The sequence below is a fragment of the Coffea arabica genome, chromosome 1e (genome assembly GCF_036785885.1).
Source record: "Coffea arabica cultivar ET-39 chromosome 1e, Coffea Arabica ET-39 HiFi, whole genome shotgun sequence".
Taxonomy (NCBI): domain Eukaryota; kingdom Viridiplantae; phylum Streptophyta; class Magnoliopsida; order Gentianales; family Rubiaceae; genus Coffea; species Coffea arabica.
In genome coordinates, this window is record NC_092311.1 from 19,083,486 (window position 1) to 19,099,715 (window position 16,230).

Sequence of the window (16,230 nt, forward strand, 5' to 3'; positions counted from 1 at the left end):
CAGGGAGCTTATAATTGGTGATCCATCTGAAAAGGTCAGAACTCATTCCTCTACACACCTAGTAGATAATCTTGCTTTAGTATCACATTTTGAACCTAAAAATGTTGTTGATGCATTGAATGATGAGCACTGGATTTTAGCTATAGATGAAGAGTTAATCCAATTTGAAAGAAACAAAGTTTGGACCATGGGTTCTAGACCACAAAACCATCCTATCATTGGCACAAAGTGGGTTTTTAGGAACAAAATGAATGATAAAGGGGAGGTTGTTAGAAATAAGGCCAGGCTGGTGGCTAAGGGATACACCCAAGAAGAGGGAATAGACTTTGATGAGTCTTTTGTACCCGTAGCTAGGCTGGAGTCCATTAAAATGTTTCTAACATTTGCATGTTTCAAGAATTTTAAATTATTTCAGATGGATGTTAAAAGTACCTTCTTAAATGGCTTTATAGATCAAGAAGTCTATGTTGACCAACCTCCTGATTTTGAAAATAAATCTTATCCAGATCATGTTTTTAAACTCTCAAAAGCTTTATACGGATTAAAACAAGCTCCTAGAGCATGGTATGAACGTTTGAGTGGGTTTTTGATTGAAAATGGTTTTAAAAGAGGCATTGTAGATACTACGCTTTTCACGAAACAAAGCTCACGAGATCTTTTGATTATGCAAATATATGTGGATGATATCATATTTGGTGCTACTAATGAGAGCTTGTGCAAGGATTTTTCCAACATCATGCAAAAGGAATTTGAAATGAGCATGATGGGAGAATTAAACTTCTTCCTTGGACTCCAAGTGGTTCAAACCCGAGATGGAACGTTTATAAACCAAACAAAATACACCAAGGAGTTGCTGAAAAGATTCGGAATGGAGGACTCAAAGCCTGTTGGAACACCTATGTGCACATCTACTAAACTTGACAAAGATGAAGAAGGTACAAAAGTTGAGGAGAAGAAGTATAGAGGTATGATTGGAAGCTTACTCTATTTAACTGCAAGTAGGCCTGATATCATGTTTGTTGTATGCTTATGCGCTCGATTTCAATCCTGTCCAAAGGAATCACACTTGAATGCGGTAAAAAGAATTCTTAGATATCTTAAAGGAACCTTAAACTTTGGTTTGTGGTACCCAAAATGTGATGAACTTCCCTTATGTGGATTCTCTGATGCTGACTTCGGTGGTTGTAAAATAGATAGAAAAAGTACTACTGGTATATGCAACTTTCTTGAAAATTGTTTAGTATCTTGGTTTAGTAAAAAACAAAATACTATTTCATTGTCCCCTACTGAAGCTGAATATGTTGCTGCTGGTGCTTGTTGTGCTCAATTGCTATGGATGAAAAACACTTTGAATGATTTTGGTTTAGTATATGGATGTGTACCTATGTACTGTGATAACACTAGTGCAATTAATCGGACAAAAAATCCCATTCAATACTCTAGGACCAAGCACATAGATATTAAGCATCATTTCATTCGCGATCTTGTTTCCAAGGGGGAAATCTGTGTTCAGTTTGTTTGTTCTAAAGATCAAATCGTTGATATCCTCACAAAAGCTCTTCCACTGGATCAATTTGTGTTCTTAAGAACAAAACTAGGAGTTTCAGAAAAAATGTTCTAAGTTTCGTTTCTGGTCAACCTTTATCGGACGTTCGGTGAATTGGAATGGACGTCCGACAGTGTTCTTCGTCTCGTTTCACAAAAGCACCGGTTCGGACGGCTGTGTCGGACGCTACACTTCGTTCGGACGTCCGACACTCAAAAATTGAGCTTTATAAGGCAGTTACCCATCTTTCTCAGTTCATTTTCCTCCACGGTCTCGGACGCAACCTTTCAGTTTCCTCTCATATTCAAAATTCAAATTCCTCTCTCCTCAAATCAAGTTCCAAGAAATTGACTCAACCAACACCATTACACCTCTATTGCCCATTAACCACTCATAAAAATTACTCCTAACCCCCAACTACCCCATAGTTCCCAATTTGCATGCGAAACCCTTGTTTCTCATAACTCTCTCCTTACGACACTACAGTGCATTCGCGTTTGCTCATACTACATACTTCGTCTATACACCACATTCTGCATCCAAAACACATCCACACTGCATCATAGTTAGAATCAGAGGAGGGTCTACCAGTGTCGGACGGTCTTTTAGGCTTAGAGATGAGGACATTGAGATTGTGGAACCATCTACTCAAGCACCTAAAAAGAAGATTGTGACCCGTGGTGGTAAAGTGAAGAAAACTACCCAAAGAAAATTGGTTACTCCAACTGCTGAACCATCTGATGAGCAGATGGAAGAGCATAACTCTGAAGGAAACATTGTTGGTGGAAATGAGGAACCAGAGCAGGCTACCCAGGGTGATGAAACTGTCACAAGGACATCTGGTAAAAGAAAGAGAACTGCAAGAAGGAAGAGCACTCCCCAATCCAAGAAAAAACAATCTGCTGATCCCTCTGTTGATCAGCAGGATAAAGGAAACATTGCTGAGAACCAGCAAACACCTGAACCCTCCACCATGAAGTCTCCAAGGACAAGATCTAAGGCTCAAAATGTGGGAGCATCTGCCACACAAACCTCGAAAGGGAAACGCTCTGGAAAGGATCCAGTATCTCAGCCCGTAACAGAACCCACTTCTCTTCCAAAATTCATTGATGATGAAGCCAGAGACAGATTTGAGTTGGTCTCTCAAAAAGGGTTCATCACCCAAAGGCTTATCCTTCCCTACGAATTTCGTAAGCTTGATCTTGAACCTGTTATTAAACTGTTTGAATTCCAAAAATGGGTTCATCTTCTGACCATTCCTAATACCTTTTACCCTGACATGCTTTATCAATTCTTTGCTAATCTTAGAAAGGGTAACTCACACACAGAACTCATCTCTAGGGTCAATTCTGTGAACATCACATTAACACCTGACATTGTAAACTCCATTTTAAAAACAAAGATTGAAGATGGTTACAAAGGAAAATTGTAAATTTCTTTTCGTATGAGGAATTTTCTTCTGCCTACCATCATTTTTACAACGCTAAACTCATGACCTACTTTCAAACCAAATTCAATACTCCTGCTGAGGCAAGATTATATGATCTCAGTCCTCAGAATCTGATCATCTTCACCATCATTTCAAATCTGTTGGTGCCAACTGATGGCCACAGAACAGATGCAAACAAAATGGAACTCTATCTTTTCTACTGTTTTGTTGAAAAAATCCGCATTGACTTTGGTTTTGTGATGTGCAAGTTTCTGCTCAAAATTAGCACTGATAGTCGTAGAAAGCTCTCTTATGGTAAATTTCTTACTCCTATCTTTGCCCATTTTGAAATACCTTTTTCTGAAAAATCACCCAAAGACAGTGCTTCAACAGTCTTTTCAAAAGCTTATTTTGAAAGAAAGAACTTAAGATTTTTTGATGGCCATTGGTGCTATAAGGAGACTGTGGCTGAGTCTAGAAGAAAAAATTTTCATGAAACCCCTGTCACTCCTAGAACTTCTCGTGATCAGTCAGACTATGTCTCTCCTTTCACCATTCATCCTAGAAAGTCTGCCAGCAAGTCCTTCTTTTCCAATTCTGAGGTCATCTCCTTGCTTGAAGACCTCAAACAGGATGTTTCGCTTATTGAAGATGGTCTCATGATGACCATGACCCCTGCCCAACAATCCTCTTTCATTGAAAAAAGGAACTTTCTTGTGCCTCCAATACCTGATATCAATGAAAATGTTCATGGGAAAGAGCCAAGACCTGAGCCCACAGGGCTAACTACTGGTACTGAGGCCACACCAGCTTCCAGCTCTCAGCCCAAGGATAAAGGCAAGGCTCCAGCAACTGAGGAAGCATATGAAGAAGACGATGAAGAAATTGAGGAAGAAGAGGACCCTGAACAGTTTCGTCTGGCCAGGAGGAGGCCTGGATCATCTAAAATCACTATCTAGGCACTGCTAGGTCACTGCACCTTATTTTAGGACTATAGTTCATCTTTTGCATTGCAAAACATTTCACTGCACCTTGTTGTACTTCTGGTTTGTACAACTGGATGTTTTCTATTGTTTATGGATGTTATGACTAAGTGTTTCTGATAATATCTGCTGAATGGATGTGTTTGTTATGAATGAATGTTTCTGATGATTCCGAATTGTGTTGAGCATGAATGGATTTTGCTGATATTATCTGATTGAAAAATCTTTGTTATCAAATTGCGTGGATCAAAATTGATCAGACATGGCATACCCACTTTTGTGATGACAAAAAGGGGAAGAATTGATTAGCACCGATGGTGTAAAGTAACTAGTTAGGGGGAGTTGCGTTTCTTCTCGTATACTCATGCACTTCGTTAGGGGGAGTTGTAATCCTAGTTCGTATATTTTTGCTCTATCCAAATGTTTTGTCATCATCAAAAAGGGGGAGATTGTTTATCTCAATTCATATCTTTTGATGATTACAAAACAAACGGATATTACTAATACTTTTTGTAGAGACCCTTTTCAGAAATGACACTAAACAGGTCTGTGGACTTAGAGCAAAAAGAAGATCAAAAAAGGTGAAAAGTGTTGAGGAAGATGTCGGATGCACAAAAGGAGAGTATCGGACGTCCGACATCCATTGAGTAACTTCGGACGTATGAAGAACTCAGACTCGGACGTCCGAAAAAGACAAGCCAGGGCTTCTACGATTACTGATCACGATAGGACGCTCAACACCTGAGCATCGAACGTCCGACAAGTGTTGCTGCACTTCGGACGCAACACATTGAACGCATCGGCCGTCCGAAGAAATTGAAAAGGAACCTCCAAATCTGCATCTTACCCTCGGACGCATGGTAATAGGGGATCAGACGTCCTAAGAGGCTCAAGAAGATTTCTCAAATTCATTGACCTCGTTCGGACGCATAAAAACTGAATATCGGACGTCCGACAGCACCAACGGCTAGTTGACTCTTCAGTTGCCTTCTATCCGTTGACAGCATTAATTGAAGAATTTCTTGGTCTCCTATAAAAGAAAAAAAGTCAACCACCTCAGAGCAACTTTGCACATCCAGTCTACATCAACTAGTGAGTGATTCAAGTGGTTGAATACACAAAAAGGGATTATTTGAATTCTCAGCTTGTGCAATTTTCTTGTAGCTTTTCAAGTGTGACAAAGCTTCTTCAATAGTGTAGCTTTGTGAGGGTTATCAGAGTGTTTGTAAAACTTCCTTGCTTGATCAAGTGTGGTTTGGGGCAAGAAGGAAGTGATCCTTCCATTGTACACAGAAATTGGTTGCAAGTTTGTTCAACTTGAAGTAGCTGGTTATGTAAAGTATTGTTCAAACTCAAGTTGAGTTTGAAGCCTGGTTTGTCTCTTTACTTTCGTTTACAACTTTACTATATAAACTGTGCATCTCTTCATCTCACGAACAACTGTGCTTTCTTGTAATCTGATCCATTGAGTGGTCTTCGAGAAAAGGAGGGCAGGCTTGAAAAAAAGGGACCTATATCTTAGCTGGTTTTAGAAAACCTAATTCACCCCTCTCTTAGGTTGTCTTCGATCCTTACATGATCAACTACCATCCATGTAAGGCTAATGTAGTAGCTGACGCCCTAAGTCGGAAGGCTCAAGTAGCTGGGTTGATGGTCAAGGAGTGGGAGATGTTAGGAGCAATTAGTGAGTGGAACCCTAGATTGGGACGTCAAAAAGAAACTTTTGGAAATATCCGGGTAACATCCACTATATTAGATCGAATCAAAGAGGCCCAGACTGAGGATCCGATGGTACAGAAATGGATGAAAAAGTGGAGAAAGGGGAAGTACCTGATTTCAATTGGAGTCCTGAAGGGATTTTAAGTTTAAGATTTATGAATCGGGTAGTGGTGCCTAATGATGAAAATGTGAAAAGGGAGATTCTAGATGAAGCCCATCGATCGAATATACGATCCATCCTGGTACTAACAAGATGTATCAGGATTTACGTACGGCGGTTGTATTGGTGGGATAAAATGAAAAGGGAGATTGCTCAATATATACAAGCTTGTCTTGTCTGCCAGCAAGTTAAGGCCGAACACCAAAAACCCTCTGGATTATTACAACCTCTTGAGATACCTGAATGGAAGTGGAAAAATATTACAATGGATTTTGTCTCTGGATTGCCAACGACTCAAAAGGGACATGATGCAGTTTGGGTGATCGTTGATCAGTTGACCAAATCGGCCCATTTCTTACCTATGAATATGAAGTATTCCATGGACAAGTTGGCTCGGTTGTATATGGATGAAATTGTGAGACTACATGGGGTTCCAGTGAGTATAGTTTCAGACCTAGATCCTCGTTTTGTGTCGAGGTTTTGTCTAACAGCCCCTCGACAATATTGTCCCACAGTTTGACACCCCGTGGGGCCGTGGATTTTGTTCTTGGCGGTGCTGGACAACACAACAGGCACCCGTAGGCTACCTTACCAAAAGGTCTCGTCGAGGTGGGTGATACCACAACAGACTTATCAAAGCAGCCCAGGCTCTCTCCCTAGCCGATGTGGGATCATTACAATCCACCCCCCTTAGGGGACCCAGCGTCCTCGCTGGCACACCGGGTGTGAGAACCCGAAAATTTTTATATTTTCTAGACATTATTTTATTTCCTTGTCTACAATTTTATACTTTCCTTCAATATATTAACTTTATATACATTTTTATACATGAATATAGTTTTTCAAATCATTTTCCTGGTATGAGTCGGTTCATGTTAAGTTTGAAGTGTATTATAGACGTGGGACCCGCTAGTGCGATAAGTGCCATAAAATTTTGGTGATTAGGTGATTTTTGTGTAAAGGAATATTATTTTACAAGGTGTTAGGAGATAATGGAAGGTTAGCCAGATTAATTAGTATTGGAGAGAAGAAGATAAGATTAAAGCTTAGAGGCGCCACGTGTTGCGACCCGATTAGTGAGTGGACTTTGACTAAGAGTATTTCACTTTCCTAAACATCAATTTTGACCCAATTTTCATCCCATTTTAAGCTTCCTTGGCCAGCCACCTTGAGGGAAAGAAACCAAGAGAGAAACTTCATTTGTTCTTCAATTTCTTGCCCAATCTTGAATTCCAACCAGAATTTTTGTAAAACCCTCCATAAAATTTGTTTACTAAGGTGGATTAAAGGATTGAGTGGAGTGATTTTGGAAAGACAAGCTCCAAGCTACAATCTTTCTTGAGGTGTTAAGGTACTTTGTCAAGAAATCTTCTCTTTGTTAATAATAATGGTAAATTAGAGGTTTCTAGTGGTTAAATATGCTATTTTGTGGGAGATTTCATGATTTAAGGTAGAGCTTGACAAATTTCAGATTTATTGGTAATTTTTCTGTCCTTATATGATAATTATTGACTAGTCATGGTATGATAGCTTTGTTATGTGTAAAATGAAGCTTTTATATGCTAGTTGTGGTTGCTTACGGAAAATTTCCGCTTCGATGCGTAATTCCAGCTTTAGGGTTTCTAATTTAAGCTACTACTTGGTTGTATTTGAAGGGTATTGTGGCTCTAATTAAGGGTGTTTGATAGCTTGTGATTTGTGGGTACACTAGTGGTTGAAATTAAGAAGTGATTGGTGTTGATGTTTGGATGGAAAAGTAAAGAAAACAAAACGAGGTGCTGTCAAAATTTTCGTAGGAACTTCTGTGCAGTCTCGGGAAATCTGCTATATCTTGATGTCAAAATGTCAGAATTGAGTTCCTGATGTGATACTCACTTGACGCGATCTAGACAACGAATCACCAACGGTTTAGCAGCGGAAATTTGACCCAAATCTAATCCCCGAGATAACGAACACTGTTGATATCATCTCAACTCGTTACCTAATGAATTAGCGAACCAAACTATAGGTAGAGGAACGCCACAACCAAGGAGTTACTTGATTGATAAGTTCACTTGAATAACTTGAGAAAGATTCTCAAATATTCAAAGAGGCTCTCTTGGAAAGAGAAAAGTGAAAACTCACAATTTTATTGATCTTCAAAACTGCCTATGAAGGTCTCTTGCCTTGGCTATATATAGCCATACAACTTGAAAACCTAAAGTGACTTGAAAACCCTAACTCGGCTAGGCTAGGCCTTTGGCCCGATTCCACTACTCAAATCCACTATCTAATGGTCAGCTTATAATCGATCCAATGAAGGCTTTAAGCTGGCCCAACATAACCCAATAAAAGCTAATTAACCAACTTAAGTTATAGTGAGCCTAGACTCTATAAATCGGATCCAACTCAACATGAGGTCTTGGACCGAATTTATTCCTAGCAAATAAAATAGAAATCTAGAAAATAAACTACTAACTATTACTAAAAGATTCAATCTCTTGCAGCCCAAAACATGGCCCATAAGCGGCCCATATTTCGTATCATTCCCCTCCTCTTAAAAAAAGATTTGTCCTCAAATTGTGTTTGGAAATGAATGGTACTACAAGAGTTGGCAGTATGAAACTTCAAATCTCCACATATTGGCTCTCTTAGAATGGATGATACTTGCATACGTCGTGATTATTGTAATTCGCTGCACATGTCTCTTGGTTAGCTTGAAAATGTTCACAATCCGCCATGGGAAACTCAAGGCTTTACTCCAACCACTCCAAAGCTTTCTAATCAGCATTGTGTCATGAATGGTCGAATTTGGACCTAGACAATAAATCACACGATTAGAATTTGTAGGTATAAAATCACTTGACAGCTTACCATTCACATTCACAAGATAAGGATCTTCATAGTGATGCTCAATCAGGTTAGAAAAGTCTCGGACATGATTGTGCAAAGTTATAAAATTCATTGCAAGTTGTTGTGGGTATGGCCTATCTTGCACAAATGGAACAAGATCGAGATAGGTAGCTTTTGAACCCTCAAATTGAAGAATAAAACCAGGTTGTAAGGAATCAGAATTTGGACCAATGAGGAAAGGATTGTCACCAACAAAATAAGAAGGAAATTTATAACAAGTTTCAAGTGTAGAAACTCCCTCTGAAACTTCATTATTCCTCCCAACAAGCAAATCAGGCTCATGGTTGACGTTGAACATTAGTGGATGACAAAGACAGACAACACTTAAGGTGCAAACTCCATGAAAAGTTTGATATTCACCAATGGATTTAGGCATAGAACATGCCAAGATCAACTCAATTTTTCCTTGCTTAACCTGCATAAAAGTAGAAACACTAAACAAAGTAGAGTCAAGATCGTTAGAAAAAACATATGATCTCACATCCTTTCTCACATCAGCTTATTCTTAGAATTTTTAATCTCTTTTTCATGCTCAGTAGCTGACTTTTTCCCCTCATTATTCTCAACCTCTTTCTCCTTTTCAACTCCCTCGAATTTTACCTCTTCAGTCACAATTCTCTCCTCTAGCTCTTTCTTCATACTATAACGCTCATGCTCACTCTTCATGTATGCTAGATCAATACAAAGTTGCCTAGAGTTAAGCGACACAAGCCTGGTACGACGGCCATTAAATGTGAAGAAATACTTATTAATGTGAAGGAATACTTATTAGTATATCCATCATATTTGACTTCTCGATTAAACATCCACCATTGTCCCAACAGCACATGCGTCACTTGAATGGGAACCACATCACACAACACCTCATCCACGTATTGACCAATACGAAAAGGAACAAGTGTGTGCTTAGTAATCCAAATATCACCACTATCACTTTGCAACTTGTAAGGTCGAAGATGATCAATGGTTGGAAGATTCAATTTCTCAACCAAGACAGTACTTGCGAGATTAACTTCACAACCCTTATCAATGGCTAAGCTGCAAACTTTATCCTTGATATGGCAACGTGTATAAAACCAATCATTTTTTTGAGCTTTGATGATTTCCAATTGCTCAGTTATCTCACGCAATGCCACAGTATTTACTCCTTTAGGCACAAGATGGTGAAGCTCCAGTTGAGCATTCGTTTGTCTCATACTTTTATTACCTGTAAAACTCAACAAAAATTAGTAGAACAGTCCTCACTCGCTCCCTTACGTGTTTCACTCACTCTCATGTTTTGCTCAAGTGTTTAAAAACACTCTAATGATCTCACCATTCACTTTCAAATCCCTTGATCGCCCCCTTGAAGAAATCAGAAATTTCCCTCAAGTAGTTCAACCAAACGTCAACCAAGTTTGTCCCCAAAAGTGGTGTATGAGAATCTGGAAATTTGAAGACTAAATGATGACTCAAAACAGCAATTATACAAGCAAGAATTTTTTTCTGATTTAGTCCGCAAAAGGGTGACTTAAATGTTGGGGAAGTTTGATTTCGACAAGGACTCTAAGACTAGATCAGGACGGACTCCTTTTGGACACTTTTAGCAATCTGCAAAAATGACTCAAGATACCAATTTGTGGTGTGGACAGAACGCAAGGTTCGATTGACACAAGAACAAGATGGCGGAAATTTAGAATCCGAGAAGGACTTTACCCACTTTTTGCATGCGGCCGAATTTTCTTTGGAAGTTGGGATCAATGTTTCTTGGGTGATTTTGGGTTATGGGTGTTTTGGTGTTGGCGGCTGGTTTCCCCAATTCAAGCAAGGGAAGTCTGAAGTGGACAGCTTTGGTGGTGGCTAGGGTTTGCCCTAGCAAATCCAAGGCGGTTTGGGTTTCCTTTGTCAAGAAGGTTGCCTATTTCAAGAAGGTTTCTTATTTCTTGTGATCCAACTCTGGTTCCTCTTTCTTTCTTTCTCTTTTTTTTTTTTTGTTCAACCAGAATGCTTTTCTTTCTTTTGAATTTCAAATCCCACCTTCAAAACACAAGATTTTTGTGTGGTGTTTGTACAAAGGTCAGCCGCAACTCAAGATCAAGAATGGAGGTTTGTTTAGTTTCAAGATTTCAAGTATCAATCCCCCTTATCAAGATATGTATCAAGAGTTCCAAGAAGCAAGGTAAGGTTATCAAGAATTCAAGAACTATTGTAATCAGCCTTTTTATGCAAAACAAAACAATATTCCCAGCCCTCTTGTTCAAAACACTTCGGTATTAAGAAACAACTAGCGACCAGAATTTTGTTTTCGCCTCTTGCATGTGTTTCTTTTCTTTTTTTTTTTCTTTTGATGGTTGATTTACACAACCAGAACGACTCCACAAAACAATGAAAAGACTAAGATCTAGTCAAAACAGTAGCAAGAGATGACAAGACAGATTGCATGCAAGAAACAAGATACAAGAACACAACGACGGCACAAAACCCTAGCGGCTGGATTTTTTTTTTTTTGACTCTAAACCAACACAAAACTTCAAGAACAATATAACAAGACACCAAAATAAGAAAGAAACACAAGTTATAATTTTTTTTGGGATGAACAGTGCCGCTACAGTAGCGGTGAACAGTATGATGCTACAGTACTTTTTTTTTTTTTAAATTGACACACAAACTGATTTGAAACAAGAGTATGTGACTCGAAACACAAAAGAAAAGAAGGATATAACCTGGTGGTTGTCGACTAGCTCTGATTACCAACTGATGTGATACTCACTTGACGCGATCTAGACAACGAATCACCAACGGTTTAGCAGCGGAAATTTGACCCAAATCTAATCCCCGAGATAACGAACACTATTGATATTATCTCAACCCGTTACCTAATGAATTAGCGAACCAAACTATAGGTAGAGGAACGCCACAACCAAGGAGTTACTTGATTGATAAGTTCACTTGAATAACTTGAGAAAGATTCTCAAATATTCAAAGAGGCTCTATTGGAAAGAGAAAAGTGAAAACTCACAATTTTATTGATCTTCAAAACTGCCTATGAAGGTCTCTTGCCTTGGCTATATATAGCCATACAACTTGAAAACCTAAAGTGACTTGAAAACCCTAACTCGGCTAGGCTAGGCCTTTGGCCCGATTCCACTACTCAAATCCACTATCTAATGGTCAGCTTATAATCGATCCAATGAAGGCTTTAAGCTGGCCCAACATAACCCAATAAAAGCTAATTAACCAACTTAAGTTATAGTGAGCCTAGACTCTATAAATCGGATCCAACTCAACATGAGGTCTTGGACCGAATTTATTCCTAGCAAATAAAATAGAAATCTAGAAAATAAACTACTAACTATTACTAAAAGATTCAATCTCTTGCAGCCCAAAACATGGCCCATAAGCGGCCCATATTTCGTATCAGTTCCGTTTGTTGCGTTTGAAACTAGATTCATAGAAATATAAACTGTGAAAATTTCAGACTCTGGTTCTGTCTGTGTGATTTATGGTGATTTTCCAAATTTGACTGAAATTATATGCCTGTTCTGTCTTTTACTGGATAAAACAGCAACTTGAGACTCGAATTTGACTGACTTGTGTTCTGAATCTTACAATGGTGTTTTCTGGAAAGTTGTAGCTCTTTGAATTTATTTTCCAACGGTATAAATTTTATCAATTTTGGATTTAAGAAGCTTGAGATATGATTTTTTATATAGGGTTGCGCAAAACTGGAAAATCCTATTTTCGTAGAATTGTTCTTACTCTCATTTTCCACTTCAAATTTGGAGATGGTAAATCATGGTAGGTATGATTTTGGGGTAGAAGTGAAAGGCTTTGAGGTCGTTCATGCCTTTAGGACTAATTGTTATCTTTTCACTCCAAAGCCACATCTTTGTTTTGCATTAGTGGTTCATGTGGATAGGCACATGACTCGTAACCAAGTCTCACCTGCGAATTTCATTTACTAGGTCTTGAAGTCGAGTCTTAAGTGTTTTTCCTTGATTGTTCTAGGAAGTGCCGGAGATTAAAGTCATACTTGGGAAGGAAACTTTTGAAGTTATCCTTGGTTGAGCTGGTGAGTGTACCACTCCCCTGAATTATTGCTTAATTGGGTCATCGGTACTTGAAATCTATGACATGAATAACTATGAACTCTGTTTATTCTAAATGAGACGAGGGTGTACTTTATCACACTCATTCTCTAGCCTATGTGACTGTTTACAGTATAAACTGGAATCTGTTACTTGTACCTGTTATGAGCTTGAATCAGTTACCTGTGCCTGTTATAATATCATTTGGAAGTATATCCAACGACCTTCGTGTTAAACCTGAGTTTCTCATGGGGAGTTAATTAAATCGAGCCAACAAGGGCTTGGTCGAGGAAATTGACAATCCATAGGTGTCTGTTCCTAGAGAATCTTTGGGTATTGAGACTCTTGATTCCGGTATACTCGAGTATTACCATTCCTATTCCTGTTGAGGTGTTCGGGCCCTGTAAGGGGTATATTTGGTGGACAGAATTTGGAGCTAAGTGGTGCTCTATTGAACTAGTTACTTCACTTTAAAGTTGACGAAGTGTCAACTACTACTTGATCAAGATCTGGTACTGTAACGGGAATCTGGCTCCTGAGAGCCACCTGTATCCTTTCTATTTGAATCACTGTTTTAACTGCTTTACTTTATATCCGGTATGTGTATCTGACTGATTAAACATGAAATGCCATGATTCTTGACTACTTGGATTTTTGGTACCTCATTGAGTGTAAGCTCACCCCTTCCCGTTATCTTTGTTTTCCTTACAGGGGCAAACTGTGAAATCATGATTTTGGATGAAAGAGTCGAGCTAGTATAAGTGTTCCTTTGTTAACCTCCTTTGTAACAGAAAAACCCGAATTGTATTTCGATCTAGTATCACACTTTTACTTGTAAAGTTCCAACGTGTGTTTCAAAGTGTCTATTCATGTCTCTCTCATGTATTTGTTGGTAAATGTACGTTCAATGGGTTTACATGAATTTTACTTGTATTCGTTGGGGATTCGAACGAGTGCGGGATTTGATCGAGAAAAGGAAAATTTTGGCGGGAAACTGTTCACCGAATCCGGCCGGATTGGCAGGGGAAGTTGAAAAAAAATTTGGTTTCGCTACTGCCTTGGATTCGGCCTTGAATCCAGCCGGATAGTGATGTGGCAGTCCTTTTCCCTTTTCTTTTTTTTTCGTTTTCAATTCGTTTCGTGCTTATGGAAGCGTACTTTTGACATATCATGGCACCGTGCGGTTTGGAAATCTTGTATTCGGCTTAGTAGTCCTGACGAGAGTTGGGCAGGCAGTCCGCTAACCCCTTTGGTTCGCCCTAGGGAAAGATGGGGCTGTCACACGGGGGTCGGGAGTCGGCTCTGATACCAACTCTAACAGCCCCTTGACAATATTGTACCATAGTTTGGCACCCCGTGGGGTCGTGGGTTTTGTTCTTAACGGTGCTGGACAACACAACAGGCACCCGCAGGCTACCTCACCAAAAGGCATTGTCGAGGTAGGTGATATCACAACAGACTTATCAAAGCAGCCCAGGCTCTCTCCCTAGCCGATGTGGGATCATTACATTTTGGCAAAAGTTTCAAGAGACCTTGGGAACCAAACTTAACCTTAGTACCGCTTATCATCCCCAAACGGATGGACAGTCGGAGCGAACAATTCAAACCCTCGAGGATATGTTAACGACTTACATTTTGGACTTTGGGGGTAATTGGGGCCAACATATGACTTTAGTAGAGTTTGCCTACAATAACAGTTACCATTCGTCAATTCAAATGGCACCGTATGAAGCTCTCTATGGACGGAAGTGTCGCTCACCGATTTATTAGGATGAGATAGGGGAAAAAAAGGTTCTAGATCCAACAACTATTCTCTGGATGGAGGATGCACAAGAAAAAGTTAAGTTGATCCGTCAAAGACTCCAAACAACTCAAAGCCGACAAAAGAGTTACGCGGACAACCGAAGGAAAGATTTGGAATTCAAAATTGAAGACCGTGTTTTCCTTAAGATCACGCCACTACAAAGTATGATTGCGGGTAGAGGAAAGAAACTTCAACCTCGGTTCGTAGGACCTTATACGATTCTCCAATGAGTTGGGAAAGTAGCGTACCGACTCGAGTTGCCGCCAAGTTTATCCCGAATTCATGACATCTTCCATGTCTCGATGCTTAAAAAGTATTACCCTGATCCATCCCACATTGTACAATCGGAGGAGATTGAGATAGATAAAGCACTCACCTACGAAAAGAGACCTGTACGATTACTCAAACGAAGGATTAAGGAACTGAGGAATAAACAAATTTCATTGGTGAAAATCCTATGGAGAAATCATGGACTGGAAGAGGCAACCTGGGAGGTGGAAAAGGAGATGAAAAAGAAATACCCTGAGCTATTTGTTAATCCAGGTGAGAAATATCGAGGACAAAATTTTTTTAAGGGGGAGAGAGTGTGAGATCCCAAATTTTTCTTATTTTCTAGGCATTTAATTTATTCCTCTGTACACATTTTCTATATTTTTCTTCAGTATATTACTTTTCTACGGATTTTTATGAAAAAATATGATTTTTAAGTCATTTTTCTAAAATAAGTTATTTCATGTGTTAATAATGGGGTATATTGAACGTGGGACCCACTAGTGCGTTAAGCGTAGTAAATGTGGCACAGTAAATGTGGACCATTTGGTGAAGTTTTACATACAGGGATTTTATTACTAGGTATTATGAGACAATTGGAGGTTATCTAGATTAAATTGTATTTGGAAATAAGAGGGATGAGATAAACATAAAAAATGCTAGGTGGCGCGATGTGGTTGGAGGGTGGACTTTGACTAATCTTTCCTTACCTTTCCTAAAATCAATTTTGACCCAAAATCCTCTCCATTTTCTCTTGTCTTGGCCGAGCAACATAGAGAGGAGAAGAGAGAAAAGCTTCCAACTTTTGCCTTCATTTCTTGCTCCAATCTTGTGAACCAACTACTTAAATCCTAAATTCCTCCATAAAAGTGAATTATTAAGCTAGGTTAAGGTTTGTGGTGGAACCATTTGTGAAGAGAAATTACTAGCTACCTTGTCTCTTGTAGGTTGTAAGGTGAGTTGCCAAGAAATTCTCTCCTTGTTTTAATAATAGTATATTAGTGGTTTGTAGAGGTAAACATGCTATTTGGTGGAACATTTCATGATTTAAAGTTGAGCTTGACCAATTTTAGATTTATTGGTGTTTTTTCTATTTTTATATGGTAATTATTGATTAACCATGGAGTGATAGTTTTATATTGGGTAAAATGAAGCTAATTTGTGTTAATTGTGGTTTGTTGAGGAAAATTTCAGCTTATAGGGCAAAATTTCAGTTTTAGGGTTTCAATTTGGGCTTTGCTTTGGTTGGATATTGAGTTCTTAATTGGTTAAGAGTTAAGGGTATTGTGACCCCAATGAGGTGTATTGAATAGCCTACAAATTGTATGTGTACTTGTGATAGTTGTGGGACGAATGTTGG